At 45.5% G+C, this 23549-nt stretch overlaps 1 long non-coding RNA gene across 1 annotated transcript in view; it reads right to left on the bottom strand.

Annotated features, from left to right (window-relative positions):
- LOC310902848 overlaps nucleotides 1-23549 on the bottom strand; it is a 99602-nt gene that overhangs the window by 7047 nt on the left and 69006 nt on the right. Inside the window, exon 4 of the long non-coding RNA XR_014587037.1 lies at nucleotides 2501-2660. This is a non-coding gene — a long non-coding RNA (uncharacterized lncRNA). The remainder of the gene's footprint in view (nucleotides 1-2500; nucleotides 2661-23549) is intronic.

Genomic DNA, 23549 nt, shown 5'->3' with positions numbered 1-23549 from the left:
GATCCTCCTCTATGCAGACATGCAGAAAAGCAAAGGAGGCCACCTGCAACTAGCCCTAGCAGAAGGGTCCTGGGAAGCAATCGTGTTCTTGGAAGTGCCCAGAGGTGGCTGCCCATACCCACCTCACTGATATGCTTTGAAAGGTCTGCCAGATTCTTGAGAAAGTAAATGAAAGAAAAGATAATGATTATTCCAAACAGGTTTTCTACTTGCTGCATCCTTTTCTGTCAGGAGAATACATACACAAAATGTAGAGAAAATCTAAGCAAATCCCTTTGAAACGCTGTGACAAAATATACAAGAAACTATAGGCTGTTACATAGTGGAAAGAAAGTGCTGACAGACAGCTCACAGAAGCACGCTGATAGCCCAAAGAAAGGTCATAAAGCTATTAATACAGGGAGAGGCTTGGCCAAGATTCCCAGAAGCAGCTCTCTAAAATGTAATCTGTATTCAGCGATCTAAACAAATACCACAACTTTCCAAAATCACTGACAGCCTAGTACTTTCCCAGTTCATGAGCTATTTGTTCTTGTTGCAGATGCACTCAGGAGTGGAGTGAGATTTCCTTCCATGATTTATTCCCAGTTCAGCATTCTACTTGGAGGATTCATTGGCCAGTAACCATTAAGAAACCGGCCAGCGTTCTGAACAGTGTAATATTTTGTTATTCGGTTTCACCTTTGTCAGAATATTTCTAAGGCTCCGTTTCTACATTTGTGACCAAGGGGTCCAAATACAAGCTAGACACATAAATATATACAGCTTAGTATTCTTACTAAAATACTTTAAGGAGTATTTGAGATTCTCAGCTACATATTAAACAGTGAAATTTTTAGATTTTTTTTTTTAACAAAAGTGGTACGGATCCCTGAAAATCTGCCTATCATCTTTGTCTGTCTAATCAGAACCAAGCTTTGATTAACTTATTTTTAACTTACCGTTCTTTGAAAATTCTTTTCTCTAAGTTAATTTGGAAAATCTTCCCTTGTTCTTCTACCAGTTAGGATACACGTTCACCACCCAACATCTTTTTAATGTTTTACTATAAATCAGAAAGGGATTTCAATTATACCGTCTATTCCAACTACTTCATTGTGCTCCCCCTTCTGTCTTTATCGGGTGATCACTTTTATTACATTAAGGTTATTACAGCCTGTAGCAGCAGTTCTCTTACTGTTTTGTGTTTGTAGAGTAGGGAACACAGTGGACTCCTGGCCCGCAACCACGGGTCCCCAGGAGCTACCACAAAATAAACTGCAAACAGCAAAATCTTTCCTTGGGAAAGGCCCCAAAGTACCATTCCTGGGGAACAACCTGGAGTTGTCAAACATTTCTTTTCCTTGAAGGCAACTCCTCTGCTATTACTAACTTTCAAGAAAATCCTGCTCTGGGTCAAGATTCCACACAGTAAATTACCACCAAAAGGAGGGAAGACAGGGTGGAAACAAAACTAAAGGAAACTTGGAACAGCCTTTGATTATGGAAACCCGGCACAGTCTTTATTAATACCTCCAATATTGCCCTGTATGTCTTTCTATTTTTATCTTTGAGTATGGATTGCCTGTTTTGACCCATTATTGTTTGTTTATTAATGGATTTTACCTCCTCACATGTATTTTGCTTGGCCAATACGATGAAAGCAAAAAATCATTAATATTTTTATTTTCTCTGAGATCTGTTTGCCTTCACAAAGTCAGACTGGGAACAGATATCAACTGTTTCCTCAGAAGAGACAGAGACACCAGAGCATTTGGGAATCATGGTGAACAAGTCACCTAAAATACAGCCCAGACTGAAGAGGTCAAAGAGAGAATAACACAGTCATTAGAAGGAGGGATGGAAACAGTCTGAAAACAAAAGCATTACTCATCACTGTTTTGTGACCATGATCCATACCTCCTCCATGGATAAGTTTATGTTCCTGGAATAAAGATGGTGAGAAACAGCCCCTTCATGCTGCTCTCTGAGCTCCCAGAGTAGTAACCTACTACTCACAGTGGTCTCTGCTGTGAATTCCAGTGCACCCCCAGTATTTGATAATGCACAATACTGATACCTACCAACTTGTTTATGTAAGCATCCATGGCTCTCAGCTCTAGCAAGTACATTTTACCTTTCTGTCCAAGGTCACCATCTTTTCTCAACTGTACAGCCAGATGGATAGTTATTTACATTGAGGTTAAGTCCCTCAGACTCACTGGAGAGCTCCAGTTTAGCTCAGTTAATGCTACAGTATTGGTATGACAAGTTACTTGTGCCCTGCTAAACAGAGAGACCGACTCCGCAAACCTTACATTCCAGATTAATCACTATGTAATAATGCAAAGCATTATTGTCATTCCATTATTTTCTCCATGAGGATACAAGAATCAAGTTCTTTTGGGTTTTAGGCAGAAATCTTAGCTGAACAATTCACTTGAAGATTCTTCCACATTCAGAGCCCTTTCATGTCTTCAGGAATTTTCTGTTCTGTTTTACCGTTATGCCACTTTCTTACCTTGAGCTGTGCGCCCTGTGGTCTGTTGCTGTGCTGCACAGGGCATTCTTTGACCTCTATGTCCCTGGGTGTCAGGAAGACTCTTAATTGGAATTCATCAAAATGGTTCCTGAACATTCCCCTGAAGCCATGCCAGAGGCTTCCTTAGCAGAACCAGACCCTGCAGGTCACAAGAACACAAGAAAAAGAAGACACTTGATTAGATTACAAAGCAGCAAATTCAAAGCTGATTAAAATTTTTCCCCAACAGCTTTTATTTTGACCAACTGAATTTGTAACCACAGGAAGTCACCATGACTCCAGAAAAGACTGGACGGTCTTACAGATAGGAAAAATATCCAGAGTAATTAGCATTCAACAAGCACTCTGGACAGGTATTAACATTTCTGGGATTAAGCCAACTGTAGGCTGCTTGGGCTCCCAATAAACTGCAGATTCTTCCTACATCTTCCTATTGCACAGTTCCTCTGCCTTCCTCTTAAGAATCTGTTGAGACTACTACTAGGGATTGTAGACCAGAGAAACCATAAGCCTGCCCACTCTTAGAAGCCCAATGTTCCTAAATCCGTGGACTTAGCATTAAAAGTGAGAAAACTGAGCCTGTATCTGTGGCCTATAATTCTAATTGTAGCCATTGCTACCAGAGATCATATAGAGAATAATTTGTACGTTGTCTATCTTGCCATGTCTAACTACCTGTTGTGTACTTAGTTCTATATGCACTCAGTTAGTTTGATATGCAACTTTCCTGTAGCTAACTTTGGTCCATTTTGTCTCCCTTATTTTATGCAGACTTCATTTTTAAACCATTGCCTTTCAACCACAAGAGTTTTTTATCTCCAATTCACTGTACAAAAGGATTTGTGTTGCTTCAGGTTCTGCTTTCCCTTTTCAATATTTAAGGACAGTTTTTCCTGTAAAAATGTTTGTGTTTATGTCCCAGAGGTTCAGTGATGTAAGTGAAATATGCCCATTTACTCCACTGATGTGCCCTGTGTCATGTTCACCTGACTGGCTCAGGACAGCCTGGTCATAATCATTTTTCTCAGAGCTTGATTTGCCTTCTGCATCCAACACTGTCAATCCGAAATTTGAAGTCAAAAGAGTTACACTCGTGTAAACAATGTGTAAGTGAAACTGGAATCAAGCACTGACTTTTAAGATAGCTGTTTTCAAGTCCATTGCAGCAGCTACCCCAGAGGAGACTCCCAGCACACTGTGATCATCGTCTGGCCTCTGATATGGGATACCCATAGGGCTGCTCTGAATTAATTCCTGCTGCAGGTCTGGAGCTGGGGCTGAGCTAGGAGAATCTGTTGCAGAGAAACACTCGCTACCAAGTATAAAGGCTCTAGTGCTGGAAAATACACTGAACCCTAGCTAAAATATTTTGACAGGTGATTACCTGCACTGTTGAAAACATGCACATTATTTCTGGTTGAATATACCTACTATCAACTTAGAGCTGCTGGAGTTTCAGATCTGTGTACACTGGGCTGCCGAGCCTTCACTACCAAACCTTACATTCTTCATCTTGGCATTTATAAACTGTAATATTGCTAATTTTCTTTCTATTGAGAAAAAACACTCTTTACAAAAAATGTGTATTTAGACTTCATATCTCAGGGTGGGCCTCTTTATAAAAAGGCACTCAACTCTTACACAAGCACCTTCTCATCGGCAACCAGGAATACTTCTGTTCTTCGGGATTTTAACCAACCTCACAGGTTTTCTTGATTAAGTTTTGTCTGCTTGCCTGACTTCTAGGCAGAAAAATCTCTGCTTGGGTATTATTGCTACCATTGCCAGTTTGTATGTGTCAGTTCCTGTATACGTTTTTGTTTGCTGTCTTATCAAGCTACAACAAAAGGCTGGTCCTCACCCCAAATAATTTATGCTTGAGAATCCTACATCAAATATAGCTACATTCATGCATTTCCTCCTTAAACCAGCTATCTCAAGTCACGACTGTCATTCTGGATCCTCTCGACTCCAACAGGAGTATTTCTGGATTTGATCCCTTGCACCACAGATGACTCTCAGCTTTATTTACCTGAGTAACTGCAATGGAAACGTATTGTAAAAACCTTCAGAAAGAGCTGCCTGCACCATTTCCGTGGAATGATCACATCAAGAGAAGGAAAATTGAAGTGTTTGAAAATAAGTCTTCCCTTTACCCACAATGTGTTTGCATCGCTCTTTTCCTCTATATTTGCTCTTAGTACAGTAACTTTAACAGGCTTTCTAAATTGCAGGAAACTCAGGGGCCCTATAAAAAGTCCTTTTCTTAAATCCTCTGCAGCTTGCCTGTGCCACCTTCCTGCATCCTACATCTCTCTCTGCCTGTTCCAGCTCCGCACTAGAGCTAGTTAGCACCTAGATCATGCTGGCTAGAATCCGAAAACATAAGCCAGAGTCACGGCATTTTAATGACAATGTAATTACAATACAATTCTAATGATACCAGTAAGTCCTTCATTGTCCCTATCTTTGAAGACATGAGACTGTCAAAGCCACACGTGGGATGGGGCACCCCTCTCTGAGCCACGCTGACCCAAACCACTGGTGCTGCTTTGTAAGACGTGACTCCTCCTTGGGCGGCCCTGACTAGCAGCCACCGACACCTTGTGAGATGCTGGACACCACACAGCACCTGGCGCATCCGTCAGCATTTGGAGTGTTAACAGGATTTTCCCTAGCTTCCCACCCACTCAGTTGTAAGAGAGAAGTAGGGCAATACATAGGGAGGCTCGTGGCTGAGCCCGAGACACCACACAACTACTTGCTTTTGCTGTTGTTTTTTCCCAAGCCATAGTGCAAACTGCAGAAAAGCAGCATCCTGACTCCTGTCACAAGAGAAGGAGCATTCCCTGCCTCCCCCCCTTCTTCTCCCCATCCCTCTTGTGCATTACCAATGCACTGAGCTGGACTGGAAGGAGCCAAGGAGGAATGGGATTTAACTTCTCTCTCTCTTGTTTTATTTTTTAAACAACCTCCTCCTCCACCTCCTCTTTCTTCTACTCCTCCTCTTCTTCATCCTCCCACCCACCCCCACCCTGTCCATCTCCCCTCATCCCACTCACACACCACTCCCCCCCCTTTACCGGTATCCAACACTGTCAACCCAAACACATGATAAATTGCCCTGTCAACAGAATTCATTCAGGGACCAATTAATTCCACAGAAATGAACCAGGAGCCATCAGTTGCTGAAAAACTCCAAGTGCAGGGAGCGAGGAAGCTAGCTTTGTGAGTGAGAGAGAGAGAGAGAGAGAGGCTTGGGAAGTTAGTCTGACAGAAATTGGTCATTTAATGCTTAAGTGCACCGTAGACAGCCCTGTCATAGCAGCCGGCATGGCAAAAACTCCCCCAGTGCTTTATTTATTAATTATGTGGAGCAGCACGGGGGTCACTTCACTGTCTCGATACAGACTCATCAACTTTACTTCTTGTCACTGGCGGAGATCCCACAGCATGTGGGCCGGAGGGCCGGGCTGCATCCCGGTCCTGTGTCCTGCCCCCCCCCACCAGCCAGGCCAGAAGCAAGTTTTCAGGAGTGACACCCACGCCCTCGGGGAGAGCGGGCCGGGGCAGGCGAGGAAAGGAGAGCAGGCAGAAGGGGAGGCAAACCGTCATCCTGCCACCGCCCAGCTCTGGAGCAGGGGTGGTGGGAGCCTGGAGATTTCATTTGCAAAGCTTCCTCATTATCCTCCTTCAAATTCTCCTTAGCCATGATGCCTGCAAAGATCTGACAGCAGTTAGGCTGCTGATGTATTATGAGCACTGCCCATCCTGCTGATCAATAGCAGCTCATGGCTCCACACCGTATTCCCTCAGCTGTCCATACCATCCGTTGTTTCTCGACTCGCAGTTGCAAGCTCTCTGAGGGTAGGACATCTTTCTGCTCCTTGATAGTACAACACCAGGCAACGCCCAGTCCTGAGCTCTCAGAAGCACTCCTTGAAGTACTCTGTAGCAACAGAAATACTAATTCTATCCCTTTGCAGAATCACAGAAAATAAGGCTGGAATGGACCACAGGAGATCCTCAAGACCATGCCCCTGTAAGGCAGGATCAACCACAGTTAAACCATTTCTAAACCTTTTTGTCTGGCCTGTTTTTAAAAACAATACTGAAGGTTACACAACCTCCCTAAGCAACCCACCCCAGTATTCCTCTGCTCTTCCCCGTGCCCCTCTCCACCCTGCTGTGGCTTTAAGACTTGAAAACATTCACTTCCCCCAGAGAAAAAAAAAATGAAGCCAGGCCCTGAGATATATCTCCACCTTTGAGCAAGAGACAGAAGTATGTCCCTACCATATGGCAGAGATGTACAGATGATGCATGTGCTGCTTTTCACATTCTCTTGCTGGTTAGAAAACAGTCAGATGCCTTCTGGTTTAATTCAACGTAATGTGTATTTTCCAGTTGGGTCAGCAGAACCCAAACTTATTCCTCCATATAAAAGCTCAAGAATGCAAAGGTATCCTGAGTGTGGTTATAGTGCACTGTGCTGCCGATACAAGTGGCCTAGAGAGGAAGAAACTCTCTTTCTCCACACGTGATTACCAGTACCCAGTGAAGAGCTGCAGTGGCTGAACACTTCCAGTCCACGCATTATCTACTCCAGCATGAGTAGATAACATAGGTGCATGTGACACGGAGCTGTATGTCACAGTTTTGGATTCCTGGACCGGATTTTCCCAGCCTTTGTGAGTGTTCAAACACAGAGCATTAGCACGTTTCTTTTGCAGATGTCTCTCTGTAAGCACGTCTGTCCCTCCACTCAAACACTGCAGTGATTCTACAAGTAATAACCATAATAACATGTAAACATCTTAAACTATTCCTACCTGAGGCCAGAAATAATCTAGACCTTCACAGAGAAGACACAGAGAAATCAGATATGAAACAGTTTTGATATGGAGAACCTAAGACCAACGAGGTCAGAAAATTTACTTTTGTCTTGGGATAGACGGCTACTTCTCTCTCTAAGCTAGACCACCACAAATCAACAGTTCCCAGTTCTCAGTGTGAAACAATCAAACCACTTCAGTGTCTATCAGGGAGTTATTTTGCAGCTGATAATGATTCACAGGGGAGGGATCTGTGGGGGTTCAGTGGGCACAGACCACCATCATCCACAGCTGCACATCACGGATGCAGGCCTTGCAATATAAGTACTTCCAACAAGCAGGAAAAAAATGTAATGTGATTCTAGGAAATCTGTGTGGACTAGCAAAAGTACTACTATTGCTGGTACCTTTTTGTGCAAGAACTGCCTGATTCTGTAAATCTGTGGGCAGGTTACTTGATCAACAGCAGAGGCTGAAATGTAGAATTTGGCTGATGAACTTTCTAGTAATGGGCTAGCTGCAAGCGCTCAGCAACTCAGGAGACAGCCTTAAAATCTAAGAAGCAAAAAAATGTTAGGGCACGCTTGAAGATTTCCTTCTCCTCTTCAATCCTATCCCCTTTTCAGACACGTGGCTAGAAAATGGCCTTTCTGAAAAATAGAAGCTACACTTGAATGCAATCATTTGTCTCCTGGTACTGACATTAAAAAAACAAAACCACCATGCAAACAAAATAATACCAGGACATCACAGTTGATAACGCTGGACTGAATAATTGCAGCTTTGGACGTGCAGAAGGCTCAACATGCAGAAAGTGGCATGAAGACCATGCATGGTCTCTCCTTGTAAGAGGGCTGCATCTGCCCACGCAGACAGCATAGGACCTCAAAGGACAGCAGAGAGATCTGACCGTGCCTCGCTTACCCTTCACAGACCTTTTTTCTCTTTTTAGCTGCTGTGTGGCACTGCATGCTATGCATGGCTGCTCCCACAGCATAGGGGTCACTGCTGGGGCCACATCACTCCAATAGAGAGGTTGCAGCATCACGGCACAAAAGAGCACACAATGCCCTTATCCTCCTGGAAATCTCAAGTTTAGTCCTAAAGAATCAAATAAGATAGCATGAACTGAATGTTCTTCCCATCAACATAGCTGGAACCACTCAGCACTGTCGAGAGGAGTTTGCCAGTTGATGTTTTTCAGGGCACCTGCTTCCACATGCCCAGAACACTTGGGAATGCAGTATCATGGCGCTGGTCTGCAAGGATGGGCCCAACGAGATGCTAAGTACCTCCTGAAGCCTGTAAGGATTGAAGGCCCACACAGCCTAGGCCTGTACGTGAGAACCTGATGTAACAGAAAGAGAGAACCCCTACCACAAAGGTGGCAGGAGGTGCTGCCATTGTGTGCAGCAGAAAACCTTAGTTTGGCCCTGGAGCTTATAATGAGTACCTGTTTTCCAGCAGGTAAAGCCAAGCTGCCTTCACTTTCTGCATGTTGAGAGCTTTCAAAGAGCACCTGAATAATTCAGGGAGGCTTTGATCTGAGTGCAGATGGACACAGGCACAAACGGTTTCCAGAGCCAGCTGGGAAGCAGTGTGCTGGCACTTCTCACCTCCTGCCACTTCTCAACACCTTATTCCAGGCCAGCGGCAGGCCGAGCCCTCATTGTATGGGCAGCTCAGTGACGTGTTTGGTGTTAGCGGAGACCCCACAGCCTCTCCCAGCCTGTGTAACTCATTTACCTCCTGAGAAGCATGGTGGGGTACAACAGCATGTGCTGCTCCACAGCCCTCCTGTCATGGCTGGAAGTGTGCATGCTCTGGGGAGAAAAGCTCTGTATGTCCACATCACAGCTCGGCTGATCTCCTCTCCAAACCAGAGGCAAAGGTCTCTGCAAGGAATGCTTGGGGCCTCCTCCTACTGCTCTGAGGACAGAGCTAAAGCTGGGGGAGGCCTTCTGTACGCAGCCATGAAAGAAGATGACAACGACCTTTCACTAGGCCTCTGTGGTCCCCCTGTTGCTCCCGTCCTTTTTCACGTAATTCTACATCTTGAATCAGGTTTTGTTCAGCCTGTCAAGCTCTATCCTGACCTGAAGGGCATTATCTATGATTTACATCAGCACAACCAGGAGCAGAATCTGGCCCTTTAAAGCTACAAGGCATGTACCTTTCATAAAGCATTTACAACTTGGGGCATAACAGCGACTTGACACTACACATGTGCCTCAATTCTGCCTGAGTATGCAGAGAACACGTCAGAAATTCATTTATTCATGTTGAGTTTAACAGAATACTTCTTGATTTACCTCATCACAAGCAGGGAGTCCCAGTGAGTGTGAGCACATGCACTCAGTGAAACACCTATTTTGTAAACTTTCCTATTACCACTCCGTAAGGTGTACTTTTCTCTCTCTCTGACTAACCAATAAAATACAATATGAGCCATGAAAGTTTTTCAGATGTCAATATATCTCCCTAAATTGATTTGTATGCCCAGACCATTACTTGCTAAGGAGCCAGTCTGCAGCTCTACCTTCCACGGGCCTGCGTGCACTTTCTCACTCACAGCGATGGCGATGAGGAGAACGATGCCAAAGTGAACGTAACCAAAGGGTCCCCACGCAGCTCTGATGCCACATAAAAAATGGCTCTGTGTCTTACAACCAAGACACAGCCTCAGTCCTCCCACGCACAGTAACTGCCTCTGTGGCAGCTTTCTAAGGACATGTTCGGATGGGCCTCGGCAGCAGTTCCCAGGCTGTGCGCAGGCACTGCTCCGTTTGGCCTCTGAGTAACGCCGGACTGGAGAGGGACGCAGAGCCATGCCCATTTTACAGCTGGGGAGCTGAGGCATAGGAATTAATTACTGCGTGCACCGTCACACAGCAACTCATAGCTCAGCAGAGAATCGAAGTAATGTCACTTGGATGCCACTTAATGTCACTTAGTATTTGATCCGCTAGGCTGTTCTTCCCACAGCTGATCACCCTTTTGTATGTAAATCAGCCCCTACAGCTGGAGGAAAGGCACTGTAAACTCAGATATTGAGGGAGGGAAAGAAACTGCTGAAAACAGTCTAACAAGAGAGCAACATAGCTGGCACGGCTTGCGCAGGGAAAAATACGTTGTGATTAGCAGCTGAATAGGCAGAGGTATGGAAACCTCCCTTTGTCACCCTCAAAGCTCGGCTCCCCGAACCTCTGTCATCGGTCAGCCAAGCAGTGACACGTGTCTGAGTGCAGAGTGGGGCTGGACTGCACGTCCTTCAGGACCTGGGCTGTATTTCTGACGCATTGTGCACTGCTTGTGCAGCAGGGCCCTGGTCCTTGCTTTTTCAGGAATACCAGAAGTGATAATGGAGTAGGAGCAGACAGGTTGGGTACCTCCAGTCAGGCAATGCCCAAGCCTTTTTTCTGCTCAAGTTACCTACCAGAGAATGACAAGTTTCATAGCATGAGTAGGAGCATTAGACTGTGCTCCAAGAGGAGAAAGAAAAGATTTTAAGTAGGAGTTAAGGGACAGAATTATAGAAGAGAAACCCAGTCCTGGAGTGCAGAGATGCAGGCAAACAATGTGATTTGAATGCACTGCCCCAATCAAGCCTGTAAGTCTATCTAAAGGAGAATCATCCCACACAATGTTCGCAAACTCAGGCCATGATTAAACAGCAACGCTGTGTAGATTTCCTAAGAAGGAAAGCAGTGGGTACTAAAATGCTTAGCTGTTTTTCTTTTGAGAAATCAAGTGTGCTTCAAAGATAACAGCCATGAAGATTAAACTGCAACTGTACCAGCAGAGAAAAGCAGATGGAGGCACCAGTGCTGCCAGACAAATATGCGGAGATGTTCAAAGGCTGGAGGTTTTGTCAAACCCTGCTCGAGGAGGGCTGTAGGTTTCAGCTGTGGAAGGTGAAGAGAGGCAAAGAGGAAAGAAAGGGGAGGAATGTGAAGTAGAAGGATTTCATTAATTAAAAGAGATTAATTAGCACCATAAAAGCAGGCAGCATGGATTACAGCAACTGTCAGCAAAGAGCAGTGACAGCTGCAGCAGAGATGGCCAGCCACCGCTGTCCCCAACCACTGGCCACCTCCCCACCTCACGCTGCTCGGGCCAGCTCCAAAATCACTGAGGGCTCCCAAAATGAGGGGCAACTTGGAGGATAGACCTCATCCAGACAGGGGAACGAGCTGGTGCCCATTTTTACACTTTCCATGTCACCTTGAGCAAATCACTGATCTTGCCATGCTTCAGTTCCTGAAACAGGGAGATGATTTTTCTGAACTGCCAATTTAAATTGTAAGACCTTTGGGGCAGAGAGTAGAGAACGCTTTCTATTATAAGGGACCAGTAAGCATTAAAGAAGTGCTGCAGTAAAAAGCTGGTCAGCTTGTAACCAAAGTCCAGAGGTGGATGCATACAGATGAAGTTAGAAAAAAAGAAAGTTCATGCACATTTCCCTCTTCCATAAAAAAAATAAAAACAAACACCTTTGATATCAGTGAAGTATTTCATAATTTCACCATGTCAGAGGCATTTTTAGCTGTAAAAAATATGGAAAATATTTTCATTTTTTTCCCTGATAAATGTCTTTATTTTTACTGAAAACATCACTTAGTTTTCTTTTATTTGTAAAAATTTGTAAAAGATCAGAATGCAGAAAGGCTCTCAAATCACACCATCTTGATTTTGCCAATGTGAAATATTTGCAGTGCTCTCAAATGGCTTCACTAGTTAAGACAAAACTCAAACTATTCTTGTTCTGGATCACAACACACTTTTTGATGTATTAAAATTCCTAAGAAACCCTATATTTAAGCCATCATTTATAAGCATCTCCAGCACATTCAACTGCGGCACCACCAGCAACATGTATTATTCATGTTTGAAGCATCTTGCTATTTGCTATTCAGCCTTTATTAATCCTGCAAAAACATGTATTTGGGAACCTACGATAATACATGCTATGGGGTGCAGCCATGTATGTGCACAGCACCAAAAAGGCTTGAGAGGGAAGCACAAGGCAACTACAGTAGAATTGGTACCTCCTGGCACGGAAACAAATGCCATTGCTCTCCAAAAACCTGAATGTCCAAGGCAGCCTTGAGAATCTTCAGAAACAACTAAACCCCGGCAATGAGCTGTTTCTTTTTCCATGCTCTCCCAGCTGCCACAGTGAGTCCCACAGATCATCTGGACTCCAACACGGAGGGAATGTGAGAACTGCTGTTCTACTGCTGGCCCCACTGCCACCTGGACCGCAACTTGTGAGGGACCCATTCAAGCAGGGTGAAGAACTAGGAGATGAAGTTGTGATTTACTGTGTGACATGGGGCAAGTCACTTTGCTCCCCCTTTATCTCAGTTTACCCAATGGCCGGGAGGAGACGGAGGGAGGCAAATCCCCTGAGCTGCCTCCTGGGACCATCGGAAGAGACTCCGCTCACCTTCATCCCAAGACACAAAGCATGCCAAAAAGATGCACCAGAGGCGCCTTCTGCTCCAGGCCCCTGAGCCACCCGAGAGGGCTCCCTGCTCCTTTAAGGTGCAGGAGCAAGCAGCCCGAGGGCTCCGTGCCTGCCTGCTGTGCTCACAGCAGCCATCTCAGCAGAGTCAGACCCTGGGCTGCTCCAGTCTATTTTATCACAATTTACTCGGTAACAGGTTACAAATGTGGCATCTGATGAAAATAATGAGCCTTGATGTCACTTAGTGCACGAGGCTCCCTGCGTGTGTGCAGGGAATAGCAAACAAGAGCCAGCCCGGACTCCTCACAGGTGCCAGTGTAGCGGGTCCCACGCAGCATCCTCCCGCTGTGCTCTGCCCCTGTTGGGCCCACACGCCTACCACGATCGAGCTCTGCCACCAAGGCCAGCCCCAAGGCAAACCCACAGCAGGGCCATGCTCCTCTGTGCCACCTGTGTTCCATGAGAACTTGCTCAGCACCGTGCAGGCCAGGGCTCAAGGACTCCAGTTATGCCCCCAGGTGCATCCATCTCCCACCTGAAGAGGCACAAGTTAGCCGAGGGCAGGATGCAGCCCACTGCAAGGAAATGCTCTCTCTCCTCGTCTTAATGTTGTTAGTGTGAGGGAAAACCTTTTCAATTAAAAAAATAAAATTGATAATCAAGAAGAAGGTTACCCAGCTCTTAGGTGCCTAAGTACTCCTGGTCTTCTGAGCTGGTCAAACCTAGCTGTGCCAAAGACTTGCTAGGTGACCCTGACCAGGTTCCTCTGCCCTTCTGAGTCTTGTTTTTTTGCTGTCAAACAGAATGAAAGCATCCCGGTGCTCCACGGCTATGAGGCTAACTGTGGTAAAGACAATGGGGGCAATGGACAATGATAAAGGACCTAGCAGCTGGTGAGAAGGGTAAGAGTAGGTGTGATACAGAGCAGAGGGAAGGCTCAGAGATGGGATAACCATGGAAAAGAGCATGAAGCAGTGGTTAAAGCAGATATAGGAATGACAACTGAAAACGAAAGGGGAAGGGACATAATGAGGGCACACAGCTCTCCATCCATATTTCAGTTTTTGTTGTTGTTGTTGTTTTGTTTTTTCCAGCTAGGTTTTACCAGAGACTTCAAAGCTTCTGCTTAAAGCTTAAAAAACTCATCCCTTTAGATCTTTAGATCATCCCTTTAGACAGAGAAGTAGAACAAAAAATTCTCCAGGACGTAGTACTTCTGGATGGTCAGCCTAGGCATCTTGACCAAGCATCTGAACAGATAATGTGTCTGGAAAGTGCCAGATTTAAGTGCTTGAAAATTCCTTGGAGGAGTTACCTGCTCAAAGGAGAGGAGTCTTTTAGCCCCTGACATTTACTAATATCACTATTCAGATTTTATTTTAATATATATATGTGCCTCTGCTACATGCAGACTCCTAGTCTCTTGGGAGTGTGATAAAGCATGAAAAAATCACTGTCTTTTTCTGCACAACAGCACCAATTTATAGTGTTACGTGGTGTGCAGGAGGCTCCTACAAACCAGTGCTGGACTATGGGGCAAGAGATGAGGGCTCCAGTCCTCATCCTGCTCCTGTCTGTGGGCTCAACATCCAGATCTTGATTTCCCACGTGTGAGAGGACAGACTCTTTCCAGATCCCACAGCATTTGGATTAAAAATCCTCTGGGATATAATCTGCCTTTTCTTCCATTTTTTTCTTAAAAAAAATAAAAAAAAATCAAAACCTATCATGACAAGGGCTCTGATCTCATGAGAGCTTTTCATTGCTACTGTAATATAAACACTCACCCCACTCCTCTCATTAAAATCTCAGCCTCTTCCCCAGAGCTTCAACACTGCTCATAGTCAGGTCACTGCACAGAGCCCGTGTGTAAAGGGAGATGGCAGCAGGACAAGAGAGGGTGGTTGAGGACATACTGAGTACTTACGTTTGCTGAGCTGGTCACAGTGACACCTAGCTTTTTTCTCTGAGTTGACAGCACAAGGCATACAAGAAATGCAAATCATTGCTTTCAGTGTGCAATATCTTGCACTGAGTTTAACAGAAGTATCTGAACAGGGAGAAAAAATAAGGTAAAAGGTCTTTTCAGTCTAGCAGAGAGAGTAGAATAAGACCCAGTGACCAGAAGTGAAAATGCAGGCAAATTCAAATGAAAAATACAGCCTACAGTTTTAACTTACAGCGATTAGCTACCGGAACAAAGTGCCAACAGAAATAACAGGCTCTTACTGTCTTAATGTCTTCTGTGACAACACGGGCCTCACTTAGGAGGGCAGAGTAGATGGTTGCAGGATTCCTTCAGTGTGTAAATCTATTCTTTCCGTTACTTAATTCACTTACTCTTGTCAGGGCCTTAGAAGTTCTTTGTCATCTTTTCTGGTCTCAATCAGCATACCTACAAGTTCCTCTTCTCTCTTCTCATTCCTTTTTCAGGCCATTAGCAAATACATTAACCAACATCAGCATTGCTGCAAATTGTCTGTTTTGCCTGAATACTCCTTTCAGCAATATATGAGTTCTCATCACAACCCTTTCCAGCCTGCTTCCAGATGGATTCTCATATTTGGCAAAAAAAAAAAAAAAAAAAAAGAAGGGTTTTCTACTACCACTGCAACATATGGGAGTCTCTGGGACATGGCAGCCATGACATTTTCTCTAAATCTCTGTCCACAGTCATTTGGGAGTCCCCCATCTATACGGAAATCTGAGCACTCCTATTTTGCAGATGTGCAAGTATGACATAAGAGACCAATGCCCAGATGCAGAAAGCCCTCAAATGCCTATTTCTCACTGATCACAGTGCTGAGTTACTCTTACAGATAAGAGCTCAAATGACTTTGCAGGGAGAGATCCTACGGCTTAGTCAAAGTGCCTTGGGAGCACAAAAATAGGCCCCAACTCCAGGGAGCCTTCATGCTCTCCCACATCCAATATTGTGTGGCCAGGAGACAGACAGAGGGACGCCAGCAGGCGAGAAGTTACCTTCCCTCTTCTCCTCTAAACCCCCGCACAGCCAAAGCCAGCTCCGCTCCGTGCACCCAGAGCGCAGCCTTCCCTCTCTCCATCCTGCAACCCCTCACCCCTGGGGCCTGCTGACTGCGACAGATAGGAAAGCTCTCTGCAGCAGAGTGTCTGCTGGAATGTTTTTTAATTATCTCTGGAAAGTATGGACTGTGTATCATCATTAACTGGACTAAACACTGACGGTCAGTGAGTCAGGTACCAGTAAACGGTGCAATTAACAGCCAGAGGAGAGAAGTGTATTCAATCTGAAAGCTTTCTTTCTCAATCCATCTCCACTCATCACCCAAAGTGCTGAGCAGCGGACTTTTACTTTCAATTACATTAATCAGGTTAATTCCAAGTTAAAGTCAACATTTTAATCAAGAGGCAGCAAACTCGTGCAGGGAAGTAGAGGGCTGAGGGAAAGCAAAGAGGGAAAAGAAGGGCAAGAGGAAGGAGGAGGAAGGGAAGAAAGAAGGAAGAAGATGCAGGGAGAGAAAGCAGGGCATTAGGGCGCCGGTCACTGCTGAAACAATCAACTGTGATAAATAAGGACTAAGGTTTTACATTGGACCTCTAAGTTTAAGGGGGTTAAAATTGACCACCTTTGTAACTTTGGGATACTGGGCTGTTGCATGGGGATATCTGGAATGTAAATCAGAGCAGCCTCACAAGTGCTGTACTTGGTGGCAAGGACTGTCCATAGGAACATCTTTTCTGTGGTGTCTGCAACTGCCCGTGCTGCAGACCCACCCCATGACACCCCCTCTTTGCCCAGGCATAGCTCTCCCACATGCCCTATAATGCATCAAAACATCGCACACGTAAAAACCATACCGAGTGCTCCAGCATACTGAACAAAACTCCAGCTGTAGCTGCAGCCGAATCAATCGCATTAACACTACCTGGGTATCCAGCAGTGCACAGATCAGATACTAATGACTAGGAAATATGGCCTTAAGTATTTTAAAGAAGCCTGCTTATCACATTTTGTATGTCACTGCTAGAGATTTTTAAACTAACTGAAGGGAGAGAGATGCCCGATTTCCATTGGATTTCAGAAGAACCTGAGAGCCTAATGTTGTTTAGCTCCTTTACAGACCAAGTGATCCAGATCTGCAATGGAAACCACAGAGAGGATGCTGGAAGGTTCACCTGGGCTGAAGCTCCTCACTATTGTAAGGGGCTACATAACGCATTGGGTATGATCCTTATAAAGTGACTTACAGTTCTGCTACTGGCCCATCATACCCGTCTTTCACAGTTACAATAGCTCGCAGTTTAGAGAGGAAGTTCGAGGTTCAGCTCCTGTTCTGCAGAGCCCTACCAGGTCCTGACAGAGGAGCGGTCTCGCCAAGTGTGGTGTTTGGCAGCGGTCTCCTGGGCAGTGAAGCTAGCAATGCTCAGCTCACACTGCAAGAGTGGAGCTTCTCCCGGAGGAAACTGTTAACCCTCAGCTCACAGTGCAATGCCTGTCTCTGCTCTTGTAGGCTTGGCCAAGAAATCAGAGGGAGATCAGAGATTTGGGAAATCAGAGATTTGGGAGATCAGAAAACAGAAGCTGTAGGAAAGCCACTTTCTCTAAGGAGAAGGCACATGATAAAATAGACTACCAGGAACACTTGTTCATCTCTTAACTCTAGCACTGACTTCTCCTATGGCCTTGGGTGGACTACTGCTTCCCAGCCATGATTTTATCCATGCAATGGATGGATATCCAGCAGTGCTGCTTTATCTTCCCAAAACACTTTGATTTAAAAAACAAAAACAAAAACTTTTTTAATTAAAAAAATAAAATAAAATAAAATAAAATAAAATAAAATAAAATAAAATAAAATAAAATAAAATAAAATAAAATAAAATAAAATTAAAATAAATTAAAATAAATTAAATTAAATTAAAAATAAAGGAGATTACATTCATAGCTGTCCAGGATCATGTCCTTTAAGAGATCTGGACATTAGCTTTACCATATCTATAAAAAATATAGAATAATTATGTGTTATGATTCTAAAAGAACAAAACAGTGCAAAGGGACTAAGAAGCATACAAGGGAAAGACAGATGTAAAGCGAGGAAAAGCCCATGATGGGAAGATGTCTGTATGCGTTACCTACTAAAATTCAAGCTTAGGGGTCTTTCAAATAGCAGCAGGCATTGCGGTTCCATTCCCGTGCTCGTGAGGTTTGATAACATAATGAGAGCCACGTGCCCCAGCAGAGCAGAATGGTACCTGCCTTTGGAGGAGAGCGAGACAGTGAAACACTGCCATCCGTTCCCAAAAGCCATCAGGAGCAGAGCTCCAGGACTTTCTCCCCAGCAGGAGCCCAGTTCCAGCACTTCTGAATTTAAATTTTAAAAAGTTTCTTGCTGTTTCGCTTGAACAAGGAAACAAATGATGCAAAAATAGAAAGATTGGAGTAAATAAAATAAGAGCAAGCAGTTAATTAGCGGGTCTGATCAAGAATGCCCCGCCGTGCTCATTCTTCCTCCAGCACTCCCCACTCCCCTCTGTGCTGTGCTCCCGGCTCCAACCCGCAGTGAGCAGCAGAGGCGCGCCCCTGCCCGCCGCCTCCCGCACCTCTGCTCACTGGCTCAGGTCTGCTCTGCAGCACAGCTGGAGCCGAGGTGTCCCCCCCGTGCCACCCTCACCAGTTCTCCTCAACCACAGGCTCCGTAGGCACATCTCCTCCTCCCTCCCTCCCCTCGACAGCAGGGCCAACGAGCACAAGCAGTGTCAGCAGGGCAGGAACATGCCCTTTTCCCCTGCCAGTCAGGGTAAGGACAAAGGTATGAATGCGATGCCTTAGCAAGTCAATTTGGGATCCAGAGAGAATATGAGCTGATAAGGAAACATTCTGCCAGGCCAGTGGAAAGAGCAAATTCCCTTCATCTTCATCCAGCATCCTCAGTCTGAGCACCACTGCTAAAACCAACCAGAGCCAGCAGCAGCAGGCATCTCGGCACAGGGGAACTGGGCGTGCAGGCACACGGTTCTGCTCCCTGCTGCACTGCTTAGCCATTCCTCACCAGGCCCTGCTCCCCTGCCACACCAGCCATCCGCCCAATCTCTCTGCTTGCCTAGGCCCTCATGGAGCAACTCTGACAGGACTTCAACCTTCTTCAATAGATGGCTGATAAAACCACATCTGAAGGCATAGCAATAATGGCAAAAACAGAGTTATAGCTGTAGCTTGTTTCACTTGGATTAAGCAGACAAGTACATGGCTCAGTTTTGCAACCACAGTAAAAATGCTTCACTGGTAATTTTACTGGTACTCCTAGAACATTAAAATCTCTGCATGTACATACGCCTTTACCATATGCCTGTAGATAGCCCAGTCCTTGACTGCCAATTTTAGGGCCTTCTGAAATTTTAGTAAGAATAGGGTACCTTCCAAAAAACATATCCTGAGTGCTGAGAACTCTCAAATGCACCTCCATATGGCAGGACAGTGCCACTACACCCCAGAGCAGGTAGGGAGACCAAAACGCTGAACAGAAAGGAGCGATTTCTGTAATTAGACTCAGTCCTCCTGACCTCCTTTTTCTACTCAGCAGTTCCACTCCTCAGCACCCTCAGCAACCAAAATAGGGTTAGGCTGCTGTGTTCACTAACACAGTTCACTAATAATTCACTGCCAGCTATGTTCACTTTTCAGTCCTACACCATGGCCTTCCAGGGGGCTCAAGCCTTCATATTTAGCCCTGCACATACACGCTGTGATTCACACACCTGTCGACCTTATGGTGGGCTTTGAAATCAGACCCACGTTGCCGTGATGCTTGCTGATTTCTCTCATCATGAGGTTCCAGGAAGTGATGTGGAGTAGAAAGCCGAGTTAGTGGTCCTGAACCCACTGGCAGAGCTCCCAATGTGGTCCAAGGAAAAACTGTAAACCATAGCTCTTGGGGATGGAAATGTGTCTGGGAGGTCACGTTCTCCTCTGAACACACGGCACCTTGCCAGTGGGCTTCAAAGGCGCCAAATTGCACTCACCAGTGGTGTGGAAAGTTCAGGGGAGAAGAAAGGAGCCTCCGCTTTTCCACTGCCCAGTCCCTCTTGTTGTAGGACGGGCTGTTTCCTCCTCTGCCTCCAGCCTCTCCAGCAGCACAAGGCCTGGGCCGGGCGGAGTCGGACTCAATCATAATCACATTTGCATAATACATTTTACCTTTCTCTCCTCCGCTGTAGTTTTCTGAACTTGCCAAGTTGCAAGCTGACCCCGTGAGCCAAGGCGTGATTAACTGAGAAATTCACAGCAGCGCCACTTTAATCAAAGGGGACAGAGGTTACAACAGCTCAATATTAGTGATAACCAGCCTTTGATCCACAGAGCTAGGCCAAGCCTGGCAGGCAAGCTGCGAGGAAATGCACCGTCAGGACTTTTGTGGGGAAATAATACCTTATTAACCCCTTCATCTAACCTGCTGTGGGCGAGCAGAGAGAATCACCAGAAAAAAGTCCCTTCCAGAGTCTTAATTACAGCCCACAAAGCTGCTCCTTTTTAAGTCTATACCCAAAGGTGTTAGATGCTAGCCAAGAGCCAACTCCATCTCAGAGGTCTCATGGCCTGACATGTAACTGAGATGACAGCTTCTGGGTGCTCCTGCTTCTACTCCAGGTTGGTCCCTGGTAGCGAGCTGTGGCGCCCGGCACAGAGGCGCTGCCGACGAGCGGCTTTGGCACTTCTTTGCACATCAGTACGTGCACACCGAGCTCCCGAGCCTGTCCTTCTACACTTCTCAGCCCAGGCCGAGTCACTTCTGTACCTTTTCTTCCCTTTCCTTGCTTTCTGTCTTTCCTCTTTTGCAGGAGGAAAAATCTCTTCTTACTATGCATGTTTAATAGTATATCAAGAAATGCAGCCTACCTGATCTAACCTTCAAGATGCCTTTGGGATTGAGCAGAGGCCATTCTCATAGGTAGTGCCAAAGGTGTTATGAAATTAAATAATGGGGAAAACGCCATTTGGTAAGAGAGTTGTTAAAACTAAATGTGGAGACTTGAAATAGAAAACAGACCCAGAGCCTCAGAGCACAACAGAATCCCAGTTATGACATCTGTGGAGAAATGGAAAATTCCCAATTGCTGAAAACTTTCAATTTTAAAATTTGCTTAACTAAGGACTGGACTTAAGCCACACAAAAAGAAATCTGTCACAGAATGAGTCTCCTGGCAGAAATGAATCTGGGTCAAAATGTTTTATTCCAATAAAATGAGGTGATTTTAATATTCTTGTTTAAATACCATTTTAAATATTATTAAATATTTTTTGAACAAGAGGTATTTTGAAATTAAAAACCACCTTTCACACTCAAAGTAACGAAATGGAAGGTGTCGATCTTACTAAGAGGCTTCTGTCAAAAGCCTGTGAAACAAAATTTCCGTGAAACTGACATTTTGGCAATAAGTTCATTTTCAGTTAAACAATCTTTTCTGTTGGAAAACACTATTAAAAAAATCAATTCCACTGATTATCTTTTTTGAGGGGACAGTAGACTAAAAACACCACCTTCCCAACTGCGTTTTTTTTTTTTTCAACCACTCATCATCTTCATTCAAACAAAGAGTTGCCCTGAAGACCCAGGATGAGACAGCAGAGTCTTCCAAAGGTCTTGGGTAAGTGAGGTAAGAGCCTTCCTTAAACTGGGGGCCAGCAGCTGCGACAAAATTTGCTCACGCATTCCCAAAGGCATGTTTTGAAGGGCTGTCTCCAGACACCTTCACAAGTCCTTATTTCCAAGAGGTGAGGGCACTCAGGTGCTGGCTGAGAACCAGACAACTTCCCCAGATTGCCAACGTGGCTACAGGCGGCTTCAGGTGAATGTTTTGTTGAACCGACTGAAAACCATGAGGCCACTCGCAAAGCCTAGAGGACTAGAGGACTAAGGGATCCATTATCACTTGGGTCCCACTTCCATGGGCCTCAGCATTTTCTCCCACCAGTTTCTACTTATCACCTCCTCCTGGACCATCCTCAGCCATTCCCACCACTTCTAGTTTCCTTCTTCCTCTTCAACATGCTGTTTTTTTGTGTCATTCTCCTTCTCGTTAAATATCTTTACGAAAATGGAAGGTAGGAACAGCAATGCGCACTCTGACAGAAGGGAGAGCATTTCAGCAAAGACACACTACACACCAAACACCTGCACTGCAGTTTCTAACCTCTCCCCTGAGAGGTTAGACAGAACTACCTAGCCAAAACAAACAGACTATCAGTTACCAATAATGTAAACCAAGCCTCATCCCTAGCAAGTGCAGGACACACCCCCTAGCAGAGGACAGCAGATACCACACCAACCCACACAGCACATTGACCTCTGCCTGCTTATACGCTAGCACCAGGCTTTGTCCGCTTCCCTCCCCCTTTCTTCTCTCGCCCCCCTGCATATCCATTCCTTAATTGATCCCTGATCATCTCACGAATATATTTCCCTCTTTCCCCAGGGCAGGTCCACCCCCTTTTCCCTGTGCTCTGCCATTAAGATGGGTCTCACATCACCATGCACAGCGGCACACGCACAGCTCCAAACACCTCAGGGCAGGCACATCATTTCCAATTGTGAGCAAATGCTGTTGGTTTTCATTAATCTGCAGACACTATATTTGCCAATTTCTCCAACTTTTCTTTCTCACTCTCTCTTTCTGCTCCGAGGCAGGTGAGTGCATCAATTTTCTTCTCATCTGTGGCAGTTAAATTAAATGGAATCGGCCTGATTGCTGAAAATCAAAGAGAAGGCTGATAAAGCAATTAAATCCCTCTAATTCCTCCTCTTGAAAAGGTGCAGCTTGGCTCAGAAGCTAATTAACTTCATAATGAAAATCCTTCTTCACCCTTTTAGGCTTTCTTTCCTTCTTGTTTTTGGTAAAGGTGGTAGGTTGCCTACAGAAGAAGGGGGATGCTAGAGCAATAAACATGGCTTCCTTGGACACGGCAGCCAACTGGCACGCAGAGCCATGGGGATTAGCAGCAAGCACCGTACCCCGTCAGTTCAGCAGCAAGCACCCCGAGGGGAATTCTGACGTTTGACCTGCCCAGGTCTGAAGTCTCCGTGAGGCCAGCAGATCGTGCTCTCCGATGCCCCGTGTCCCTCCTGAAAGGTCACTGCATGGGAGCTTGCAAAAGCTACCCCTCCAGCGGCATTCACGGGGCCAGACTGCAGGTCGGTCAGGGCCATCTGTACCCGCTTACCCCGAATGCAGATGTACAGCCCGTGGACATTGTCCCAGGGGCGCTGCTCCCACTCCCCTCCCACCCATGCAGTTGTCTGACAAACAGGTCAGGTCCCCCAGGACCCACGCAAGGAGCAACCGCTGCATCAGTACTGCAGCACGTTCATGCTCCAGGTGCAGCCTGGTCCTTTTTAATTTGTCCGTGTGGGAGTCAGCAACTCCAGTGAAAATTAAGGGGACAAATTTATCTTCTGTAGCATTGGCCACTTTCTATGTAAAATATTACAGACGTGTAAGGGGAGGACAACTGGGGCCTTGGCTTCCTCGGTTCAGGACACATCTCAGTACTCACTGCCTTCTAACTTCCCACCAGGCACACCTCTGTCAACGCTGCTACTTCCCACACTCATTCCTGCTATTAAGAGTCTGTGTTTCAGGTTAAATTCTCTTCCCTTTTGCAGTAGTTTCAGAGTCCGTTTTCCAGGTTATATAACTTTTTATTAATTTTTGCTAACCTTTTACCAAATAAGCACATAATTAAAAC

This window comes from Anser anser (assembly GCF_964211835.1).
Source record: "Anser anser genome assembly, chromosome: 7".
NCBI lineage: Eukaryota > Metazoa > Chordata > Aves > Anseriformes > Anatidae > Anser > Anser anser.
The sequence above is the reverse complement of the archived record's forward strand: the minus strand, read 5'-3'. Positions and strand labels throughout refer to the sequence as shown.